This window comes from Coenobita brevimanus, chromosome 7 (genome assembly GCF_032717465.1).
Source record: "Coenobita brevimanus isolate Jiangsu-jjx chromosome 7, ASM3271746v2, whole genome shotgun sequence".
Taxonomy (NCBI): domain Eukaryota; kingdom Metazoa; phylum Arthropoda; class Malacostraca; order Decapoda; family Coenobitidae; genus Coenobita; species Coenobita brevimanus.
In genome coordinates this window covers 38158037-38184794 of record NC_136960.1, presented here as the reverse complement: position 1 = coordinate 38184794, position 26758 = coordinate 38158037, and positions in this window count along the sequence as shown.

The window sequence follows — 26758 nt, the reverse complement described above, 5'->3', positions numbered from 1 at the left end:
CTACTACCTTCCTACCTACCTACTGCTACCTGCCTACCTACCTACCTACCAACCTACTACCTCCCTGCCTCTCACTTTCCACCTTCTTATGTACCTGCCTTTTTCCCCGCCTGTCTTCCCTCCTACTTCACTACCTGCTTCCTCAACTACCTCTCTCTGTACCTATTACGTTTTTCCCCCTTCAATCCCTACCTCCTTTGTTTTGGCACCTTAATCTCTCTCTCTCTCTCTCTTTTTATTCTGATTTCCTCAATGTCATCCTTGGTCCCCACCACACTCACATCTACTTTCCTAGTTAGTCTCTCACTGGCCATGGCACCCCCCCACTACCCTGTACAACACCACCGCCAATCAGACATATAAGGCGCCTTTTCTATCGAGCCAATGCACGAACAAAAGCAGAGAGAGAGAGAGAGAGAGAGAAAGTCAAAAGAATGTTAGAAATGTTGGCCAAGTTACACAAGTCACTCCGTTATTGTTTACAGTTTTCTATCTCACAAGCTCCGCCCCCAAGATGGCGCCTTGCTGTCTCCCTCCACCCACAACACAGCCAGGCCACATCTATTCCACCGTCCACGCCCCCCTTCAGTTACCCCACGACAACGGAGAGAAGTAGTTTTCGGTTATTTAGCTCCACGGCGCCTTCCTGTCTACACTCTACCCCCCCCCCCCCTCTCTCTCTCTCTCTCTCTCTCTCCTGTGTGTACGCGCTCGGGCCCGAGTACGTGTGCGTCACTATCTGGTGACGTGCAGGTAAATTACTGCCCTACTCGGCAACGGGCTCCCTAGTTTGTGTACAGCCCAATATATAGGAAAAATAAAAATACTCTTCTTGGCCTACCCCCTTTTTTAATTTAACTATTTTATTTTATTTTATTTTTCTTATTTTTTATTTTATTTTATTATTTATTATGTGGAGAGGATGGAGGGTGAGAGACTGACGAGGAGAGTGTATGTGTGTGAGGTGGAGGGGGGGAGAGGGAGGGGGAGGCCGAGGATGAGATGGAGGGATGGAGTGGAGAGGTATATGAGAGAGGGGGGTGTGAGTTGGGAGCAGGGCAGTGAAATGGCGGGGGACAGGGCGACGTGGAGGCGATTTGTTTGTGACCACCCCGTACGGGATTGAGGCGTCTGGCAATAGATAAATAGATAGATTAATTTATAACTTTTTCATATATTTGTCGTTTATTTTTAGGTTTAGTTTTGTTAATTATTTTTAGTTGCTTTATCAGCAGCACGATTTTCATTTGTTATTTTTGCCATTACAGAGACGGGGGTTTGTGGGGCGGAGGGAGGGCAGCCTGATGTGAAAGGCTATGGTAGGACGTGGAGGCGATTTGTTTGTGGCCGACCCTTAGAGGATTAAGGCGTCTGGCACTTGATACATGGATTGATAGAGTGATAGATCGACAGACAGATGGATAATATAGATAAATATATAGGTAGATCGATAGCTACGAGTAGATAGATGGATGGATAGATAGATAGACATAGACAGATGATTGATAGATAGATAGGCAGGTAGATATAGATAGACAGGTAGGCTAGATAGGTAAATACATATAGATCGATAGATAGATGGATAAATAGACAGACGAGTAGATTGACAGTTAAAAGTAGATGGATGGATGGATAGACAGATAGACATATAGACAGATGGATAGATAGATGGATGGATGGATAGATAGATAGACAGATGGATAGATAGATGGATGGATGGATGGATGGATAGATAGATAGACAGATAGATAAACAGATGGATCGATGGCTAGATGGATGGAGGGATAGATAAATGGACAGATAGAGATAGACAGATATACAGACAGATAGATAGATGGATAGACAGACATATCAATAGATCAACAGCTACGAGTACATGTATGGATGGATGGACAGACAGATAGATAGACAGGTAGAGAGACAGACAGACAGATAGACAGACAGGTAGAGATAGACAGACAGATAGACAGACAGGTAGATAGACAGATAGATAGACAGACAGGTAGAGAGACAGACATATACAGATCGATAGATAGATAGATGGATGGATGGATAGATAGATAGATAGACAGATACAGAGATATATGGACATATGCAGATCGATAGATAGATGGATGGATGGGTGGATGGATATAGACAAATCGATCGATAGATAAATGGATAGACAGATAGATGGACAGATAGATAGACAGGTAGAGAGATAGACATAGGCAGATGGATAGATAGATGGATGGATGGATAGACAGAGATAGATAGATAGAGATAGACATATGCAGATGGACAGATAGATGGATGGATGGATAGATAGATGGACAGATAGATAGACAGGTAGAGAGACAGACATAGGCAGATAGATAGTTAGATGGATGGATAGATAGATGGACAGATAGATAGATAGACAGATGGATAGATAGGTAGATGGACAGATACATGGATAGGCAGCCAGACAGATACATAGACAGATAGACATACAGGTCAATAGATAGATGGATGGATGGCTAGGCAGACAGACAGACAGACAGACAGACAGCTCAGGAGGTATTGTTGGGACTGAAGGAGTTAACTACAGGCTTCATTAACCCTCCACGACTATGGCCTCTACCAGACGATTTTATTCAGCTGAGAGAGAGAGGGAGAGAGAGAGAGAGAGAGAGAGAGAGAGAGAGAGAGAGAGAAGGCCACAGATGATAATTGAGGTGTTATAAGGAAGGCAGGGATGCATAGTGGAGGAGGAAGGGAGGAAGATTACAGGCAGAAAAAGAGGCAGGGAGAAAAAGTGACGGAGAGGGAAGGAGAGAAAGAGGAGAGGGAAGGAGAGAAAGAGGAGAGGGAAGGAGAGAAAGAGGAGAGGGAAGGAGGAAAGAGGAGAGGGAAGGAGAGAAAGAGAGGGAAGGAGAGAAAGAGGAGAGGGAAGGAGAGAAAGAGGAGAGGGAAGGAGAGAAAGAGGAGAGGGAAGGAGAGAAAGAGGAGAGGGAAGGAGAGAAAGAGGAGAGGGAAGGAGAGAAAGGAGGGAGAAGGAGGAAGATGAAAGAGAGGGAGAGGGAGAGGTGGGGAGACAAAGAGGGAGACGGAAGGAGAGAAAAGAGGGGGAAGGGAAGGGCAGGAGAGAAAGAGAAGAAGAGGAAAAGAGAGCAAGAGGAGAGGCAAGGAGAAAGAAATGCTATTTTACTCTCTCTCTCTCTCACACATATCAGTTGAGTGAACAAGATGAACAAGAAAGGACAGAGAGAGAGAGAGAGAGAGAGAGAGAGAGAGAGAGAGACGGACAGATAGACAGACAGGCAGAGAGAGAGAGACAGAGAAAGAGAGACAAACAGACAGACAGACAAAGACAGAGACAGACACAAATACAACAAATTAAAGAAAGTGAGAAAGCTCTAAATGTGACAGGATATAAGCCATTCAGATCTAAGTTACAATTGCTAATCACACGCCAAGTCAGTCTCGTTAAAGGCTACATTCTGTGGTCGTTAATTTTCCTTTATAATTAACCGCGCTTCGCTGTGCCCATCACCACCAATTTTCTTTACTGTCTGCTAATAGTCCTTTCACCTAAGAGAGAGAGAGAGAGAGAGAGAGAGAGAGAGAGAGAGAGAGAGAGAGAGACAAGACAAGACTAAGACTTTCCATAGTGTTCACTGCACTTCTTCGTGACTAGCATCATTGAGTGTTAATTGGGTGTAGTAGTTTCACCTTAACTTGGCTCAAAAAGACAAGACAAAGGCTTTCCATAGTTTTCACAGCACTTCTTCGTGACTAGCATCATTTTGGTGTTATTCTCTTCTTTCAACTTAGCATTCAAGAGGAAGAGGAAGAAGGAAAGGAGGAAGAAGTGGGAGAAGAAGAAGCAAAGAAGAGAAGGAAGAGGAAAAAGAAGAGGAAGAAGAACAGAAAGAAGAAAAAGAATAAGAATAAAAAGAAGAGGAGGAAGAAAATGAAAAAGGGGAGGAGGAGGAGGAGGAAGAGGAGAAAGAAGAAGAAGAAAAAGGTGAAGAAGAAGAGGAAGAAGAGGAGGGAGAAGAAAATGAAGAAGAAGAAGAGGAGAAGGAGGAGGAGGAGGAGGAAGAGATGAAGAAGGAAGAAGAAGATGATGATGATGAAGAAGAAAAAGGTGAAGAAGAAGAGAAAGCAGAAAAAGAATAAGAATAAGAAGAGGAAGAGGAGGAAGAAGAAAATGAGGAAGAAGAGGAGGAGGAAGAGGAGGAGGAGGGAGAAGAAGAAGAAGAAGAAGACAATGAAGAGGAGGAGGAGGAGGAGGAGGAAGAAGAAGGTGAAGAAGATGGGGAGGAAGAAGACAGCCCAAGGCGCCATCTTGAGATATTATTTCCTTCAGTTCAAAACGTGTCTCTTAATACAAATCCAATGGTAAGAAGGCAATAAATAAATATATCAATAAATTATCAAGATATCCCGACTGAAAAGGTGGCCATAGACAAGACAGATAAAAAAAATAACGACTGAACAGGTATGAAAAAGATACTAAAAAGAATGCAGGTAATAATGAGCCCAGGTGAGTTGGCCACACACACACACACACACACACACACACACACACACACACACACACACACACATTACGAACATTTCCCTGTGCACACGGTACGTAAACACATTATTATATGGACACACATACAATCGCACGTGTAAACCTTCCCCATTAGCGCTGCTACACTACACTCATATGTATGGTGATTTAGGCAGCTTAAAAATAACAATCAAACAATAATGAAAATAACGGCCAATATTTACACCTACAATAAACAAACAAAATCACCAACTCGAAATTCAACCGTTATATCGGACACCTCTTGGAGGATTAGTAACATCCCTTCCTCGGCGATTTAGTTTTCCTGCTACACCTTAATATCCTCTAATATGGTGTTAATACAAACTACGACTGTATTAAAAAATATAAATAACGTCACAGAGGACAGCAAGGTGTAATATGCAAAATAAATGGCTCAGGAAAAGATGCTAAGAATCCTTCCATTTCAACGAGATAACGGCTTAATTTTCAACCCCGACTTGGAAGGCTTCGTAACACCTCTTCCTCAGCGATTTATTGTGCACATTACACCTTAATATTCTATTGTAGGTTACTGAGGCAACTGTGCCGAGATTTAAATTTAAGCCGTAATCTCTCATATAGGAGATTTCGTAACATTTCCTTCTCGGCGAACTATTTTGCACACTCAACCTTAATATCCTCTTGTGTGCGATTGATGCAAACTATGGCGGTATTAGCAAAGTATAAATATCATACAAGCCAACAGAAAGGCCTAATTGGAAAATGAATCGCTAAGGAAAAACTGTTGCGAAGGCCACCATTTCAACGATATTACGGATTATTTTTCAACTAACTTTGATCGTTCCGTAACATTTCTTCTTCAGCGATTTATTTTGCACCCAACACATTAATATTCTCGTCTATGTTACTCTGACTTGCAATTATGCCGACATTAAACCTTCAGCCGTAATCTCTCATATAGGCCTTGGAGATTCCGTAGTGTCTCTTCCTCGGCGATTACTTGGCGCATATACCATAAAATCCTCCAGTATGTTATAAATGGAATCTACGTCGATTTTAAAAGTGACAGATTACATGAAAATCAATATTAATGTGTAATATGCCAAATAAACTGCCGAGGAAGAGGCACTACGAAATCTCCATATTAAGGATATTTTTAAAACTGGCGCCAAGCCTGAAGCGACAGCCTTTTGCTTTTGTGTTAATTTTATGGCTGGTGTGTGTGCTGCATCGCTTATCTCTGGGATATGAGCCTTATTACCAGCATCATAGAGCTGCCTTACACTGGCAGCCACTAGCAGGCTTCGTAGCACCTTTACATAAGCCATTTATCCCGTACATTACACATTAACATTCTCCTGTAGGCCATTTGTAGCGTTGTAATACCGACTTGGCTTTTATTGGTAACATGCAAAATAATATTGAGGTTTAATGTGCAAAATAAGTCGCTAAGGAAGAGCAGTTACGAAATGTCCAGCCTCTCAGAATACCACCCTAACCCTCTCAGTCCGGTGACTATTTTTTGTCTACGTCTTTCTCTCTCACTCTCTCTCTCTCTCTCTACTAGGTATATTTCTGGCGTGTTATTACATGAAAATCGCCTTTGTCGTAAACTGGCCTGAATTTTGGCGGGAAAAATAATTCAACACGGAGGCATTAGGCAAAGCCTTGGCCCACACCATTGTACTGAGTTGTATTAAAAGAGACTGTGTGTGTGTGTGTGTGTGTGTGTGTGTGTGTGTGTGTGTGTGTGTGTGTGTGTGTGTGTGTGTGTTTGTGTGTGTGTTTGTGTGTGTGTGTGTGTGTGTGTGTGTGTGTGTGTGTGTGTGTGTGTGTGAGAGAGAGAGAGAGAGAGAGAGAGAGAGAGAGAGAGAAGGGAGGGGAGAGGTAGGCTGAGAGGGGCACCAGCTAACCAACCAGGCTGGGCTGGCACTAAGAGGGCTACAAAAGAATTAGAAAGAGAAAAGAGTGCTAGACTGCTGAAAGAGAGAGTAAAGAGAGAAAAGAGAGAGAAGAGAGTGAGTGAGGCGGTAAGAGAGGGACGGAAAGGGATAGACGAGAGGGATTGAAAGGGATACGTGAGAGGGACTGAAAGGGATACGTGAGAGGGACTGAAAGGGATACGTGAGAGGGACTGAAAGGGATACGTGAGAGGGACTGAAAGGGATACGTGAGAGGGACTGAAAGAGATACGTGAGAGGGACTGAAAGGGATACGTGAGAGGGACTGAAGGGGATAGATGACAGGGTTTAAAGAGGATAGAAGCCGGAGAAGAGATGTGTGGGCGTGTTGTGGGCGTGTAGGAGGTTTATTGTGGGTTTAGGTGGGGGTCTGTGGGTGTGTGGGGGGGTATACCGTGAATGTAAGTGTATTGCTAATAGTGTCGTTGGAAGTGCTGTGTTATGAACGAATATGTTTTTACCTTGCTGGGAGAGGAGATTTGTGGGTGTATTGTGGGTGTGGGGAGGGCTGACTGTGGGTTTAGGAGGATGTGGGGATGTGTGGGATTGTATTTTGATTGTATATGTACTGTCAGACGTGGTAGGGGTGTGTAGGGTAAGGGCTGTTTGGCCGTGGCTGTGTGCTACATGAGTGACAACATCCTATGTTTCTCTCTTGCTCGGGGGAGATGTGTGGGTGTTGTGGGGCGTGCGGGCGTTTATTGTGGGTTTAAGTTGGGTGTGGGTGTGGGTAGGGAATGGAAGTGTGTGTCGTGTGGTGGAGGGGGATTGACATGCGGATGGAAGTTTGATATGGTGTGGATGTACGCGAGTAAGGATGGGAACTGACTGAGAGAATGGTGTTACTGTGTGCTGTGAGAGTGTGGGGGTGATCACCACTCACAGGAAGCAGCGGCAGGCACCACAGACAAACGAGGTACCCGGTAGGTTCTAAAGAAGGTTGTCAATGAAGACCAAACAGGAAGAAGTACAATACGGCAAGTGAGATATATACGTGGAACATGACTATTACTGTGACTGTGTTGGTTGGTATACTCTGTCGTTCTTTCCCTCCCCGGCAGCTGCTGTTGACATCTGTGTTACCGCGGCACTCGGCTCACTTACTCTGACTGGTAATGCCCCGTGGCTCGTGTAAAGTACCTGTGTCTTGCTGCCGGAGGGGTTAGCTTGAAAAGAGGATTATTTGTAGTACATGTGTGTAGGGGGGAGGCGTTGCAGTGTGTGTGTGTGTGTGTGTGTGTGTGTGTGTGTGTGTGTGTGTGAGATCAATGCCTCTACTCGTATTCATCATCATCCCTCCTATACAATGTGTGTGTGTGTGTGTGTGTGTGTGTGTGTGTGTGTGTGTGTGTGAGATCAATGCCTCTTCTCGTATTCATCATCATCCCTCCTATACAATGTGTGTGTGTGTGTGTGTGTGTGTGTGAGATCAATGCCTCTTCTCGTATTCATCATCATCCCTCCTATACAATGTGTGTGTGTCTGTGTGTGTGTCTGTGTGTGTGTGTGTGTGTGTGTGTGATCAAAGCCTATATTCATCATCATCATCATCATCCCTCCTATCCAATCGCCTGCCAGTCATTCCACTATCACTCATCCCCACCTTCCTCTCATGCCCTAACCCAAGCCTTCATTTATTCACAATCTCTCACAAACTCTCACAAAATCTCTCACAAACTCGGTCTTTTTCTCTCCCTCTCCTTCCTCTGTTTCCTTCGCTTCCATCCCCGTCTTCCTTACCTTCCTTCAAATCTCTCCTCTCTTTGCTTTCCCTGTCTATCCCTCATCCCTTCCACCCTCTTTCTTCCCGTTCCTCTCTCTCTCTCTCTCTCTCTCTCTCTCTCTCTCTCTCTCTCACACACACACACACACACACACACACAGACAACACCTTCCTCTGGTCCCCGTAGGTCCAATCTGACAGTCTGGCTAATCACTGAATGACGTGGCCGATTGCACATCGTTAAACCCTTTGCTTTATCGTTACCTGTCATGATTAGTTTGCACTAAGGCAATTCGACTTTTTGAAACACACACACACACACACACACACACACACACACACAAGCAAGAACGATCACAACACTTGCAATTCATGTGCATCACTCTCACTACAGAGTACAGACACTCATGTGGAGAATCCTGACATCCGTCGACGCAGGTAATTTTACCCTTAATAATTAAATAATAATAATAATAATAATAATAATAATAATAATACCTGCAGGTAGTGGACAAGTCACAACTACTTGCCATTAACAAAGAAACCCATATTATACCACACTGCATCTACCTACACAATTTGGGTTGGGACGTGGTGTGGGGAGTGGTGGTGGTGGTGGTGGTAGGGTGGTCAGGTGTGGTGGTGATGGTTGGGTGGTGGTGGCAGTGGTGGATGGGAGGTGACTAAGTGGTGGTGGTGATGGTGCTGGTTAGGTGGTGGTAAAGAGAGTCTATGGTAATAGGGAGCCCCCTCTCCAGCAGGAAGGGAGGTGATAGGCACATGTTACGGTAACACGATGCTAATCATAAAGTGCTCATGAAGTGATGTAATGCCAGTGTCTCTAAGACTTACTGGATCTGTAAGAAATTACCTGCAACAGGACAACATTTTCCGTCTATGTAAGGTGCCTGAACTATATTGTCTATATGAGGTGCCTGAACTATATTGATGGTATTGACCAAAACAATGGCACTGCGTCAGGTTCCGTCTATGTAAGCTATCTATCTATCTATCTATTGCCAGACGCCTCAATCCCGTTTGGGGTGGCCACAAACAAATCGCCTCCAAGTCGCCCTGTCCCCCGCCATTTCACTCCCCTGCTCGCAACTCACACACCCCTCTCTCATATACCTCTCCACCCCATCTCTCCATCTCATCCTCGGCCTCCCCCTCCCTCTTTCCCCCTCCACCTCACTCACATACACTCTCTTCGTCAGTCTTTCACCCTCCATCCTCTCCACATGGCCAAACCACCTCAGTGTGTTCCTCATAACGCTTCCTATCACATCCACATCAACACCACAACGCTCCTTTATATCCTCATTCGTCAGCCTGTCTCTCCATGTGACTCCACAGGCTCCTCTTAAATAACTCATTTCCACGGCTCTCACTCTTGACTTGTGTCCTTCCAACAACGTCCAAGCTTCACTTCCATACGTTAGAGTTGGTATCACAATACTGTCATGTAGTAACTTTTTCACTTCCATGCTCACTTCCCTGTTTCTTATCACTGCTTTCAAAGAACCAGCAACCTTTCTTCCCTGCTGTACCCTTTCAAGCACTTCACCCTCCAAACCTCCATCCTTACTCATCACACTACCCAAGTATTTAAACACACTCACATTTTCCAATTCCTCACCATCCATCCTCGCTGTACATTCACTGACTTCACCTCTCTCAAAGACCATCACTTTACTCTTCCCTCCATTCACCTTTAGATTCCGTTTCTTACACACTCTCTCAAACTCATCCACCAAGCCTTGCAGCTCCCCTTCGTCTTCACTCAAAAACACGGTATCATCTGCAAACAACAGTACAGGGAGTTTCCAAACACTATCCTCTCTCACCAGGGCCACTCCAACATCCACTACCCTACCTTGTACCTCTTTTATTACCCCATCCATGTACAGATTGAATAACCATGGAGACATGACACATCCCTGTTTCAACCCAACTTTCAAAGAGAAAAATTCACTTAGTTCACCATCCACACGCACTGCAGCCTTCGCACCATCGTACATACTCTTCACAGCATTCAACAACTTCCCATCTATTCCATATATTCTTAACACTTTCCACACTCCTAGTCTATCCACCCTGTCATATGCTTTCTCCAAATCCATGAAAGCCGCATACAACTTCTTTCCCTTCTCTAGAAACTTTTCCACTAAAGATCTGAGAATGAATATCTGATCTACACAACCTCTTCCCTTCCTAAAGCCTCCCAGTTCTTCTCCAACTAATTTCTCTGTTCTTTCTCTAACTCTGTCAATAAGTATCCTACCATATACTTTTCCTATTATACTAAGAAGACAAATGCCCCTATGATTACCACACACTTCTTTTTCCCCTTTTCCTTTGTACAAGGGAATAATTATACCTGACTTCCAATCCTCCGGGACTCTACCTTCCTCCCAGGCCAATCTGCACATCTTCCACATCCATTCTACTACTATCTCTCCCCCATGCTTCAGCATTTCACCACACACTCCATCAATTCCTGGGGCTTTCCCCGATTTAACTTTCTTCATTGCTTCCACAACTTCTATCCTACTGATTTCTTCCTGTCTTCTCACCTCCCTCCTTCTTCCAGCCATTCCCCAGCCACTTACACTCGCATTACTTCCATCCTCCACGTTCAACAATTCCTTAAAGTGTTCTCTCCATCTGCTCACTTTTTCTCCCTTCTCCACTAGTAATCTACCATTTTTATCTTTCACTCCCCTGCTAACTCCACTTCCACCCTGTCTTACTCTTTTCACCTCTTACCAGAGCATTTTCTTACAGTCCCTCCACTTTACACTCAAATTCCTTGCAAATTCCTCATCCACTCTCTTCTTACTCTCTCTTACTAATCTTTTCACCTCTCTCTTTCTTTCTACATATAACTCTCTCTTCCGCCTCTCAACTTCTTCCACGCCCCTATTTCTCATCCATTCATTGTATGCTTTCTTCTTTTGTGCCACAGCCCGTTTCACCTCTTCAGTCCACCACGCTGTCCCTTGCACCCCCCCTCCGTCTTCTCTTCCTTCCACACACCACATCACATGCTGCACATATTTCTTCTGTAAATATTCTACACACACCTTCCACGTCCCCCATCTGCTCCAACTCATATTTGCCCAATCGTTCCTCCACTTCTCTCTTATACTCTGCCTTTTTCTCATCCTCTTGTAACCTTTCCACTCTCCTTGCAACTACTCCTTCCTCTCGTCTTTCCGTTCTTCTATTCCTCCATCTTTCTTGAACTTTAACTCTGGCCACCACCAAGTAGTGGTCAGAAAGTCCACTCCCCCAACTTCTATAAACTCTTGCATCCAATATACAAATTCGCATCCTTTCATCCGCACACACATAATCAATCATTGCCTTCCTTTCACTCAATTCACCACCCACCCTTCTCATCACTCGCCATGTATACCTGTGGATCATTTTATGCCTGAAGAGGGTATTGGCTATCACCAACCCCCTCCCAGCACAAATGTCCACTAACGCACTCCCATTCTCATCTATCTCAGCAGGCACACCCCACTCACCAACTATTCCATCCACCTTCACATTCCCAACTTTACCATTCATATCACCAATCAAAAACACTCTATCATTCCTTCCAAACTTTTCCATGCACACTTCTACATTTGTCCAGAACTCTTCTCTCACTCTTCTAGCACGATCTTGTGTTGGCGCATACACACACACAATCGCCCACATTTGTATTCCAACTTTCAACTTTACCCACACAATCCTTGATCCAACTGATCCATACTGTCTTATGCTCCTCTTCCATCTTTTACTCACAACTATACATACTTCTTCCTTTGCCCTCTCATTCTCACCTACTCCTGCACATATACCCCATCCATACTCCCATTCTCTCACACTTTCTCCTCTCCATTTTGTTTCAGTTATTCCACATACATCCACTTTCGCATCCTCAAGCACCTGGACAATCTCTCTCTCTTTCACCTCATCATTTGCTCCCCTTACATTCCACGTTCCAATTGCAATGTCCTTTGTCCGGTCCCTGGTCGTCAACGTTTGGTCAGTCCTTGTCCGAGGCTTATTGTTTGTTTTTTTAGTTAGTTGTTTTCCGGGAAGGGGCACTAACCCTCCGCCAACCCTTTTAGTCGCCTTTTACGACAAGCAGGGATACTGGGGGAGTATTCTTGACAAACCCCCCTACCCCCAGGGTCTATGTAAGGTGCCTGAACTACATTGATGGTATTGACCAAAACAATGGCACTGCGTCAGGTTCCGTCTATGTAAGGTGCCTGAACTATATTGTCTATGTAAGGTGCCTGAACTATACTGATGGTATTGACCAAAACAATGGCACTGCGTCAGGTTCCGTCTATGTAAGGTGCCTGAACTATATTGATGGTATTGACCAAAACAATGGCACTGCGTCAGGTTCCGTCTATGTAAGGTGCCTGAACTATATTGATGGTATTGACCAAAACAATGGCACTGCGTCAGGTTCCGTCTATGTAAGGTGCCTGAACTATACTGATGGTATTGACCAAAACAATGGCACTGCGTCAGGTTCCGTCTATGTAAGGTGCCTGAACTATACTGATGGTATTGACCAAAACAATGGCACTGCGTCAGGTTCACGCAGCCACACCTCACGCCTCACACTGTCTCACCTGCCATATTGACACCAGCACAGGCTTGCTATTTTCATACGCCTTACCCGTTCATTTGTGCTGCTAGACACACGCTGCCTCGTTCTGGCAGCTCGCTGTTGTCTCACACCGCTGATGTGGCCCATAGTCTTGTGTAAGTGCACCACAAGTTGGTAGATTGACAAAAATACACCAACAAAAAACCCACACCGGTAACTTCCTTGCCTGCGCCTGCCCTCCTTGTCGGCTGTTGCAGTGTGGGTAGTGTAGTGACGTCACACAGCCAATCAAATGTCATCTCTTTCCGGCGTCAGGCCCCGCAGCCAATCACCGCAAATGTACGTACTGTATAACATCTTTCACTCGTGCCTCAGGGATAAATCTGTACGAATTAGTGGTAAACATCTAACTGTACATTAATACTGCATTAATATACGATGTTTGTGATGTATACAAGGCAATATAAGGTCACTATCGTTTTCCCGTACAATGTGGGAAAATGTTTCGGACAATTTTATTCAACTCGGAAGTGTTGTCGTTTATGCCAGCGCTGATTAAGGCCGTAGCTAAAAAGACAAGTTAGGGAAATGTTAAGCTGAATTAAGACTTTAAACAGTTTCAAGAATAAATTGGATAATACGTCACCTGAATGAAGTGGTTTAGGGCAGACTAAGATTATACCGTATCCATACATCGCTTTTCTAATATTTCTTCATACTACCATGCATGTGAGTGAGGTGGACGGGGGGGAGAGGGAGGGGGAGGCCAAGGATGAGATGGAGGGATTATGAGAGAGGCGTGTGTGAGCTGGGAGCAGGGCAGTGATATGGTTGGAGACAGGGCGACATGGAGGCGATTTGTTTGTGGCCACCCCTTACGGGGTTGAGGCGTCTGGTAACAGATAGACAAACAGACAGATAGATAGGTAGAGAATGTACCAGCCAAAGCTTCCCATCACTGAACAAACGAACGTACTTTCTCATCAGAGGTTAGTGGTGTGGGTGGGATTGCATGCTGCTTGTAGAGGCTTATAAAGGTGTAATGTGTACGGGTAAACCACTAAGGAAGAAGTGTTACGAAGCCAACGATAATTTACAACTGGCGATATACAGTGCAAACCCCCATCACTACTAGGGCGTGTGTCAGATGGTTTAGTTTTGCCGCTGTGTATTCGTTACACCTGGGAAGATACCTGTGTGTGTGTCCGTAACTCAGGTGGGATATGAAAAACACAATTTCCATCAAGACTAGTGTTATTAATTCACCCTGATGCTTGACTACCTCACCCACCCATGCCTTCCCCACCCCTACCTCACCCACCCATGCCTTCCCCACCCCTACCTCACCCACCCATGCCTTCCCCACCCCTACCTCACCCACCCATGCCTTCCCCACCCCTACCTCACCCACCCCTACCTCACCCACCCATGCCTTCCCCACCCCTATCTCACCCACCCATGCCTTCCCCACCCCTACCTCACCCACCCCTACCTCACCCACCCCTACCTCACCCACCCATGCCTTCCCCACCCCTACCTCACCCACCCATGCCTTCCCCACCCCTACCTCACCCACCCATGCCTTCTCCACCCCTACCTCACCCACCCATGCCTTCTCCACCCCTACCTCACCCACCCATGCCTTCTCCACCCCTACCTCACCCACCCATGCCTTCCCCACCCCTACCTCACTCATTGTTCTCTCTTTCCTACTTCCACTTCGCAACCCGTCCTGTCACACTCACCCTGCCTGATCCAGTCCTGCCTTACCCAACCCCACCTGACATCCAACCCAGCCCTGCCTCTTGTTTACCTTAAAAACACTGAGTACCGCCACCCTTGCCGCGTGCACCTCTGTCCCCTCCACTCATGTCACCCTACCTTTCCCCAAGCCTGCCCTGCCTACCTGCTGCCACCAACACCCCTCTCCTTAACCTTCCTCTGCCTCACACCCCCTGCCTACCTGCTACACCAACACCCGTGCCTCTCCTTAACCCTTCTCTGCCTCACACCCCCCTGCCTCACCTACCCCCACCACCCTGACGCCTCCAGTCTGCACAGTCAAGGTGCCGGGGTTCTGTCAACAACTACAATACCTACACAAGAAGCCAACTCAATGTACCCCTTCAGCCCGGTCATGTATTTCAGGCTGATTAGCGACCAATGGTTTTATTTAGACAAAGATGGTCTTGCAGGGGCAGGCCGAGGATGAGATGGAGGGATGGAGTGGAGAGGTATATGAGAGAGGGGGAGGCCAAGGATGAGATGGAGGGATGGAGTGGAGAGGTATATGAGAGAGGGGGAGGCCAAGGATGAGATGGAGGGATGGAGTGGACAGGTATATGAGAGAGGGGGAGGCCGAGGATGAGATGGAGGGATGGAGTGGACAGGTATATGAGAGAGGGGGAGGCCGAGGATGAGATGGAGGGATGGAGTGGAGAGGTATATGAGAGAGGGGGAGGCCAAGGATGAGATGGAGGGATGGAGTGGAGAGGTATATGAGAGAGGGGGAGGCCGAGGATGAGATGGAGGGATGGAGTGGAGAAGTACGTGAGAGAGGAGGGTGTGAGCTGGGAGAAGGACAGTGAAATGACGGGGGACAGGGCGACATGGAGGCTCTTTGCTTGTGGCCGTCCCTTACGGGATTGAGACGCCTGGCAATAGGTAGATACATACAGATAGATAGACGTTAGAAATTCGCTCTTACAATAAAATGAAAATCGCCTGACATAGAAAGGATTACACTCAGTTTGGAAGACTTGTTGCACTGGAGAAATTGCTTACAACCTATATTGTCCCCTTCAAGATGAGAAGTGTGTGTGTGTGTGTGTGTGTGTGTGTGTGTGTGTGTGTGTGTGTGTGTGTGTGCAGAAGGCAAACACTGCATTGCCCACACTGACCCCACACTGCCAGCCCCTTCACTACCCCCACACTACCCCCACACAGCCAGCCCCTTCACTACCCCCACACTGCCAGCCCCTTCACTACCCCCACACTGCCAGCCCCTTCACTACCCCCACACTGCCAGCCCCTTCACTACCCCCACACTGCCAGCCCCTTCACTACCCCCACACTGCCAGCCCCTTCACTACCCCCACACTAACCCCACACTGCCAGCCCCTTCACTACCCCCACACTACCCCCACACTGCCAGCCCCTTCACTACCCCCACACTACCCCCACACTGCCAGCACCTTCACTACCCCCACACTAACCCCACACTGCCAGCCCCTTCACTACCCCCACACTACCCCCACACTGCCAGCACCTTCACTACCCCCACACTACCCCCACACTGCCAGCCCCTTCACTACCCCCACACTGACCCCACACTGCCAGCACCTTCACTACCCCCACACTACCCCCACACTGCCAGCACCTTCACTACCCCCACACTAACCCCACACTGCCAGCACCTTCACTACCCTCACACTACCCCCACACTGCCAGCACCTTCACTACCCCCACACTAACCCCACACTGCCAGCACCTTCACTACCCCCACACTACCCCCACACTGCCAGCACCTTCACTACCCCCACACTAACCCCACACTGCCAGCACCTTCACTACCCCCACACTAACCCCACACTGCCAGCACCTTCACTACCCCCACACTAACCCCACACTGCCAGCACCTTCACTACCCCCACACTACCCCCACACTGCCAGCACCTTCACTACCCCCACACTAACCCCACACTGCCAGCACCTTCACTACCCCCACACTGCCAGCCCCTTCACTACCCCCACACTGCCAGCCCCGTCACGACCCCCCACAACTAACCCCACACTAACCCCTTGCTGCCAGCACCTTACTACCCTTACACTGCCCCGCACACTGCCACTACCCCCACACTGACCCCACACTGCCAGCACCCTTACACTACCCCCACACTGAAAATCCCCACACTGCCAGCACCTTACACCTTACCCCCCACACTAACCCTCACACTGCCAGCACCTTCACTACCCCCACACTACCCTCCCACACTGCCAGCACCTTCACTACCCCTCTGCTCACTCAATACCTCATTAACATTGCCAGCACCTTTCACTACCCCCACACTACCCCACACTGCCAGCACCTTCACTACCCCCACACTAACCCCACACTGCCAGCACCTTCACTACCCCCACACTGACCCCCACACTGCCAGCACCTTCACTACCCCCACACGACCCCCACACTGCCAGCACCTTCACTACCCCCACACTGACCCCCACACTGCCAGCACCTTCACTACCCCCACACTACCCCCCACACTGCCATCACCTTCACTACCCCCACACTACCCCCACCCTGCCAGCACCTTCACTACCCCCACACTACCCCACACTGCCAGCACCTTCACTACCCCCACACTACCCCACACTGCCAGCACCTTCACTACCCCCACACTAACCCACACTGCCAGCACCTTCACTACCCCCACACTACCCCCACACTGCCAGCACCTTCACTACCCCCACACTAACCCCACACTACCCCCACACTGCCAGCACCTTCACTACCCCCACACTACCCCCACACTGCCAGCCCCTTCACTACCCCCACACTGCCCCCACACTACCCCCACACTACCCCCACACTACCTCCACACTGCCAGCACCTTCACTACCCCAACACTGACCCCACACTGCCAGCACCTTCACTACCCCCACACTACCAGCACCTTCACTACCCCCACACTGCCAGCACCTTCACTACACTTCCACCACCTTCACTACCCCCACACTGACCCCACACTGCCAGCACCTTCACTACCCCCACACTACCAGCACCTTCACTACCCCCCCACTGCCAGCCACTACCCCCACACTACCCCCACACTGCCAGCACCTTCACTACCCCCACACTGACCCCACACTGCCAGCACCTTCACTACCCCCACACTGCCAGCACCTTCACTACCCCCACACTGCCAGCACCTTCACTACCCCCACACTGACCCCACACTGCCAGCACCTTCACTACCCCCACACTACCAGCACCTTCACTACTCCCCACACCCCCACACTGCCAGCACCTTCACTACACACACACTGCCAGCACCTTCACTTCGCACAAACTACCCCCAAACTGCACTCACCTTCTCTCAACCGACACTACCCCCACACTGCCAGCACCTTCACTACCCCCACACAGCACCTTCTACCCCCACACTGCCAGCACCTTCACTACCCCCACACTACCCAGCTCCTTCACTTCCCCCACACTACCCCCACACTGCCAGCACCTTCACTACCCCCACACTAACCCCACACTGCCAGCACCTTCACTACCCCCCACACTACCAGCACCTTCACTACCCCCACACTGCCAGCACCTTCACTACCCCCACACTAACCCCACACTGCCAGCACCTTCACTACCCCCACACTAACCCCACACTGCCACCACCTTCACTACCCCCACACTAACCCCACACTACCCCCACACTGCCAGCACCTTCACTACCCCACACTGCCACCTTCACTACCCCCACACTCACCCCACACTGCCAGCCCCTTCACTACCCCCACACTGACCCCACACTGCCAGCACCTTCACTACCCCCACACTGCCAGCACCTTCACTACCCCCACACTGCCAGCACCTTCACTACCCCCACACTGCCAGCACCTTCACTACCCCCACACTGACCCCACACTGCCAGCACCTTCACTACCCCCACACTGCCAGCACCTTCACTACCCCCACACTGCCAGCACCTTCACTACCCCCACACTACCAGCACCTTCACTACCCCCACACTACCCCCACACTGCCAGCACCTTCACGACCCCCCCACACTCCCCAACACTTCCAGCACCTTCACTACCCCCACACTACCCCCACACTGCCAGCACCTTCACTACCCCCACACTACCCCCACACTGCCAGCACCTTCACTACCCCCACACTGACCCCACACTGCCAGCACCTTCACTACCCCCACACTGACCCCACACTGCCAGCACCTTCACTACCCCCACACTACCAGCACCTTCACTACCCCCACACTGCCAGCACCTTCACTACCCCCACACTACCAGCACCTTCACTACCCCCACACTGACCCCACACTGCCAGCACCTTCACTACCCCCACACTACCAGCACCTTCACTACCCCCACACTGCCAGCACCTTCACTACCCCCACACTACCCCCACACTGCCAGCACCTTCACTACCCCCACACTGACCCCACACTACCAGCACCTTCACTACCCCCACACTACCAGCACCTTCACTACCCCCACACTACCAGCACCTTCACTACCCCCACACTACCCCCACACTGCCAGCACCTTCACTACCCCCACACTGACCCCACACTACCAGCACCTTCACTACCCCCACACTACCCCCACACTACCAGCACCTTTCACTACCCCCACACTGCCAGCACCTTCACTAACCCCACACACTACCCCCCACACTGCCAGCACCTTCACGCCCCCCACACTACCCCCACACTGCCAGCACCTTCATCACCCCTACCCCCAAACTAACCCCACACTGCCAGCACCTTTCACGCTCCCCACACTGACCCCACACTGCCAGCCAGCCACCATCTCCACACTGCTCACTCCACACTAACCCCACACTGCCAGCACCTTCACTGACCCCACACTACCTCCACACTGCCAGCACCTTCACTACCCCACCACTAACCCCAGCACACTAACTACCCCCACACTGCCAGCACCTTCACTACCACCACACTGCCAGCACCTTCACTACCCCCACACTAACCCCACACTGCCAGCACCTTCACCACCCCCACACTAACCCCACACTGCCAGCACCTTCACTACCCCCCACACTACCCCCACACTGCCAGCACCTTCACTACCCCCACACTGCCAGCACCTTCACTACCCCCACACTACCCCCACACTGCCAGCACCTTCACTACCCCCACACTGACCCCACACTGCCAGCACCTTCACTACCCCCACACTGACCCCACACTGCCAGCACCTTCACTACCCCCACACTACCAGCACCTTCACTACCCCCACACTGACCCCACACTGCCAGCACCTTCACTACCCCCACACTACCCCCACACTGCCAGCCCCTTCACTACCCCCACACTACCCCCACACTGCCAGCACCTTCACTACCCCCACACTGCCAGCCCCTTCACTACCCCCACACTAACCCCACACTGCCAGCACCTTCACTACCCCCACACTGCCAGCCCCTTCACTACCCCCACACTAACCCCACACTGCCAGCACCTTCACTACCCCCACACTGCCAGCCCCTTCACTACCCCCACACTGACCCCACACTGCCAGCACCTTCACTACCCCCACACTGCCAGCACCTTCACTACCCCCACACTGACCCCACACTGCCAGCACCTTCACTACCCCCACACTACCCCCACACTGCCAGCACCTTCACTACCCCCACACTACCCCCCACACTCCCAGCACCTTTCACTACCCCCACACTGCCAGCCCCTTCACTACCCCCACACTAACCCCACACTGCCAGCACCTTCTCTACCCCCACACTGCCAGCCCCTTCACTACCCCCACACTAACCCACACTGCCAGCACCTTCACTACCCCCACACTGCCAGCCCCTTCACTACCCCCACACTAACCCCACACTGCCAGCACCTTCACTACCCCCACACTGCCAGCACCTTCACTACCCCCACACTAACCCCACACTGCCAGCACCTTCACTACCCCCACACTAACCCCACACTGCCAGCACCTTCACTACCCCCACACTGACCCCACACTGCCAGCACCTTCACTACCCCCACACTACCCCCACACTACCCCCACACTGCCAGCACCTTCACTACCCCCACACTACCCCCACACTGCCAGCACCTTCACTACCCCCACACTACCCCCACACTGCCAGCACCTTCACTACCCCCACACTACCCCCACACTGCCAGCACCTTCACTACCCCCACACTACCCCCACACTGCCAGCACCTTCACTACCCCCACACTACCCCCACACTGCCAGCACCTTCACTACCCCCACACTAACCCCACACTGCCAGCCCCTTCACTACCCCCACACTGACCCCACACTACCCCCACACTGCCAGCACCTTCACTACCCCCACACTACCCCCACACTGCCAGCCCCTTCACTACCCCCACACTACCCCCACACTGCCAGCACCTTCACTACCCCCACACTACCCCCACACTGCCAGCCCCTTCACTACCCCCACACTGCCAGCACCTTCACTACCCCCACACTGCCAGCACCTTCACTACCCCCACACTACCCCCACACTACCCCCACACTGCCAGCCCCTTCACTACCCCCACACTGCCAGCCCCTTCACTACCCCCAGACTGCCAGCCCCTTCACTACCCCCACACTGCCAGCACCTTCACTACCCCCACACTACCCCCACACTGCCAGCACCTTCACTACCCCCACACTAACCCCACACTGCCAGCCCCTTCACTACCCCCACACTGACCCCACACTGCCAGCACCTTCACTACCCCCACACTAACCCCACACTGCCAGCACCTTCACTACCCCCACACTAACCCCACACTGCCAGCACCTTCACTACCCCCACACTAACCCACACTGCCAGCACCTTCACTACCCCCACACTAACCCCACACTGCCAGCCCCTTCACTACCCCCACACTACCCCCACACTAACCCCACACTGCCAGCCCCTTCACTACCCCCACACTGACCCCACACTGCCAGCACCTTCACTACCCCCACACTGCCAGCACTTTCACTACCCCCACACTGCCAGCACCTTCACTACCCCCACACTGCCAGCACCTTCACTACCCCCACACTGACCCCACACTGCCAGCACCTTCACTACCCCCACACTAACCCCACACTGCCAGCACCTTCACTACCCCCACACTACCCCCACACTGCCAGCACCTTCACTACCACCCCCACACTGCCAGCCCCTTCACTACCCCCACACTACCCCACACTGCCAGCACCTTCACTACCCCCACACTGACCCCACACTGCCAGCACCTTCACTACCCCCACACTGACCCCACACTGCCAGCACCTTCACTACCCCCACACTACCAGCACCTTCACTACCCCCACACTGACCCCACACTGCCAGCCCCTTCACTACCCCCACACTACCCCCACACTGCCAGCACCTTCACTACCCCCACACTGCCAGCCCCTTCACTACCCCCACACTAACCCACACTGCCAGCACCTTCACTACCCCCACACTGCCAGCCCCTTCACTACCCCCACACTAACCCCACACTGCCAGCACCTTCACTACCCCCCACACTGCCAGCCCCTTCACTACCCCCACACTAACCCCACACTGCCAGCACCTTCACTACCCCCACACTGCCAGCACCTTCACTACCCCCACACTAACCCCACACTGCCAGCACCTTCACTACCCCCACACTGCCAGCACCTTCACTACCCCCACACTAACCCCACACTGCCAGCACCTTCACTACCCCCACACTGCCAGCACCTTCACTACCCCCACACTACCCCCACACTGCCAGCACCTTCACTACCCCCACACTGACCCCACACTGCCAGCACCTTCACTACCCCCACACTACCCCCACACTACCCCCACACTGCCAGCACCTTCACTACCCCCACACTACCCCCACACTGCCAGCACCTTCACTACCCCCCCACACTACCCCCACACTGCCAGCACCTTCACTACCCCCACACTACCCCCACACTGCCAGCACCTTCACTACCCCCACACTACCCCCACACGGCCAGCACCTTCACTACCCCCACACTACCCCCACACTGCCAGCACCTTCACTACCCCCACACTAACCCCACACTGCCACTCCCTTCACTACCCCCACACTGACCCCACACTACCCCCACACTGCCAGCACCTTCACTACCCCCACACTGCCAGCCCCTTCACTACCCCCACACTACCCCCACACTGCCAGCCCCTTCACTACCCCCACACTACCCCCACACTGCCAGCCCCTTCACTACCCCCACACTGCCAGCACCTTCACTACTCCCCACACTGCCAGCACCTTCACTACCCCCACACTTCCCCCACACTACCCCCACACTGCCAGCCCCTTCACTACCCCCACACTGCCAGCCCCTTCACTACCCCCAGACTGCCAGCCCCTTCACTACCCCCACACTGCCAGCACCTTCACTACCCCCACACTACCCCCACACTGCCAGCACCTTCACTACCCCCACACTAACCCCACACTGCCAGCACCTTCACTACCCCCACACTAACCCCACACTGCCAGCCCCTTCACTACCCCCACACTGACCCCACACTGCCAGCACCTTCACTACCCCCCACACTTCCCCCACCCTGCCAGCACCTTCACTACCCCCACACTAACCCCACACTGCCAGCACCTTCACTACCCCCACACTAACCCCACACTGCCAGCACCTTCACTACCCCCACACTAACCCCACACTGCCAGCCCCTTCACTACCCCCACACTACCCCCACACTAACCCCACACTGCCAGCCCCTTCACTACCCCCACACTGACCCCACACTGCCAGCACCTTCACTACCCCCACACTGCCAGCACCTTCACTACCCCCACACTGCCAGCACCTTCACTCCCCCCACACTGCCAGCACCTTCACTACCCCCACACTGCCAGCACCTTCACTACCCCCACACTAACCCCACACTGCCAGCACCTTCACTACCCCCCCACACTACCCCCACACTGCCAGCACCTTCACTACCCCCACACTGACCCCACACTGCCAGCACCTTCACTACCCCCACACTACCCCCACACTGCCAGCACCTTCACTACCCCCACACTACCCCCACACTGCCAGCACCTTCACTACCCCCACACTGACCCCACACTGCCAGCACCTTCACTACCCCCACACTACCCCCACACTGCCAGCCCCTTCACTACCCCCACACTGACCCCACACTGCCAGCACCTTCACTACCCCCACACTACCCCCACACTGCCAGCACCTTCACTACCCCCACACTACCCCCACACTGCCAGCACCTTCACTAACCCCACACTGCCAGCACCTTCACTACCCCCACACTAACCCCACACTGCCAGCACCTTCACTACCCCCACACTACCCCCACACTCCCAGCACCTTCACTACCCCCACACTAACCCCACACTGCCAGCACCTTCACTACCCCCACACTACCCCCACACTGCCAGCACCTTCACTACCCCCACACTACCCCCACACTGCCAGCACCTTCACTACCCCCACACTGCCAGCACCTTCACTACCCCCACACTGCCAGCACCTTCACTACCCCCACACTGCCAGCACCTTCACTACCCCCACACTGCCAGCACCTTCACTACCCCCACACTAACCCACACTGCCAGCACCTTCACTACCCCCACACTACCCCCACACTGCCAGCACCTTCACTACCCCCACACTAACCCCACACTGCCAGCACCTTCACTACCCCCACACTGCCAGCACCTTCACTACCCCCACACTAACCCACACTGCCAGCACCTTCACTACCCCCACACTACCCCCACACTGCCAGCACCTTCACTACCCCCACACTAACCCCACACTGCCAGCACCTTCACTACCCCCACACTGCCAGCACCTTCACTACCCCCACACTAACCCCACACTGCCAGCACCTTCACCACCGCCTTGCAGGTCATTACATCACTCCTGCTAATGTCTAACCATGTGACTTAACTGAGGAATTGTTTTGTCTTGGCAGTAACATGTTGGTGTTGCAGTGCACGTTCTGCCCGAGTCTGTGTTCAAGACGCAAGTCGTGACGGACATTTTAAGCGAGTTGTAATGGTGTATTGTTTGGTGTATTTGTGCCCTGGTGTCGACACACACACACACACACACACACACACACACACACACACACACACACACACACACACAAAGCACCCCTCGCTGGCTCAGAGGTAGCGGTCTCGCTTGCCATCTGGTAGACGGGAGTTCGCGCCTCGCTCAGGTTGCGAAAAGTTTCACTGGCGAAGTGGGTGGTTACTGTCCCCCTTGAGCAAGGGGACGGGTGTGTGTGTGTGTGTGTGTGTGTGTGTGTGTGTGGGTGTGTGAAGGTCACAGCCTTGCCCTTAGATCGGACTATATGAGCTCTCAGCTCTCTTCCGGGAGGGTAAAAGCTGACGATCACGACCATCAAGTGATCCTGACCGACCCGGTGAATTACACACACACACACACACACACACACACACACACACACACACACACACACACACACACACACATAACAATTACAACATGTCTGCACTCACATGCACCACTCACTACACACACACCTTCTCCATACACACACACCTACACATAACCATTACAGCATACACACATGCATCACTCACTACACACACACCTTCTCCATACACACCCACCCACCCACCCACCCACCCACACACACACACACACACACACACACACATAACCATTACAATATACACGCATGCATCACTCACTAGACACACACCTTCTCCATACACACACACCTACACATAACCATTACAGCATACACACATGCACCACTCACTACACACACACCTTCTCCATACACACACACACACACACACACACACACACACACACACACACACACACACATCAAACAGCCAATACTAATCCCTCTCCTTACATAATCATACCATCTAATCAATCTATCTATCTATTGCCAGACACCTTAATCCCGTAAGGGGTGGCCACAAACAAATCGCCTCCATGTCGCCATGTCCTCTGCCATGTCACTGCCCTCCCAGCTCACACCCCTCTCTCTCATATACCTCTCCACCTCATCCCTCTTTCTCATCCTCGGTCTCCCAGTCCCTCTCCCCCCCCTCCACCTCTCTCACATACACTCTCCTTGTTAGTCTCTCGCTCTCCATCTACTCCACATGGCCAAACACCTCAATGTATTTTTCCTAACATTATCTATCACATCAACTCTAGGGAGGAATTTGTTTACTATTAAAGGATAAAGGAGAGAGGGGGGTGTGTGCTGGGAGCAGGGCAGTGAAATGGCGGGGGACAGGCCGACATGGAGGCGATTTGTTTGTGGCCACCCCTTACGGGATTGAGGCGTCTGGCAATAGATAGACAGATAGATAAAGAATAAAGGAAGTAATAGTTAACCCATCCAGTGCCCAAACTCTCTCTCCTGACCTGAATAACACCGTCTGGAGGCAGTAAAGGGACACCAAGTAAAGGACACTAAGTAAAGGACACTAAGTAAAGGACAGCAAGTAAAGGACACTAAGTAAAGGACACTAAGTAAAGGACACTAAGTAAAGGACAGCAAGTAAAGGACACTAAGTAAAGGACACTAAGTAAAGGACAGCAAGTAAAGGACACTAAGTAAAGGACACTAAGTAAAGGACACCAAGTAAAGGACACTAAGTAAAGGACACTAAGTAAAGGACACCAAGTAAAGGACACTAAGTAAAGGACACTAAGTAAAGGACACCAAGTAAAGGACACTAAGTAAAGGACACTAAGTAAAGGACAGCAAGTAAAGGACACTAAGTAAAGGACAGCAAGTAAAGGACACTAAGTAAAGGACAGCAAGTAAAGGACACTAAGTAAAGGACAGCAAGTAAAGGACACTAAGTAAAGGACACTAAGTAAAGGACAGCAAGTAAAGGACACTAAGTAAAGGACACTAAGTAAAGGACTCCAAGTAAAGGACACTAAGTAAAGGACACTAAGTAAAGGACACCAAGTAAAGGACACTAAGTAAAGGACACTAAGTAAAGGACACCAAGTAAAGGACACTAAGTAAAGGACACTAAGTAAAGGACACCAAGTAAAGGACACCAAGTAAAGGACACCAAGTAAAGGACAGCAAGTAAAGGACACCAAGTAAAGGACACTAAGTAAAGGCCAACCAAATCACCGATATGAAGGTGTTAATGGCTGG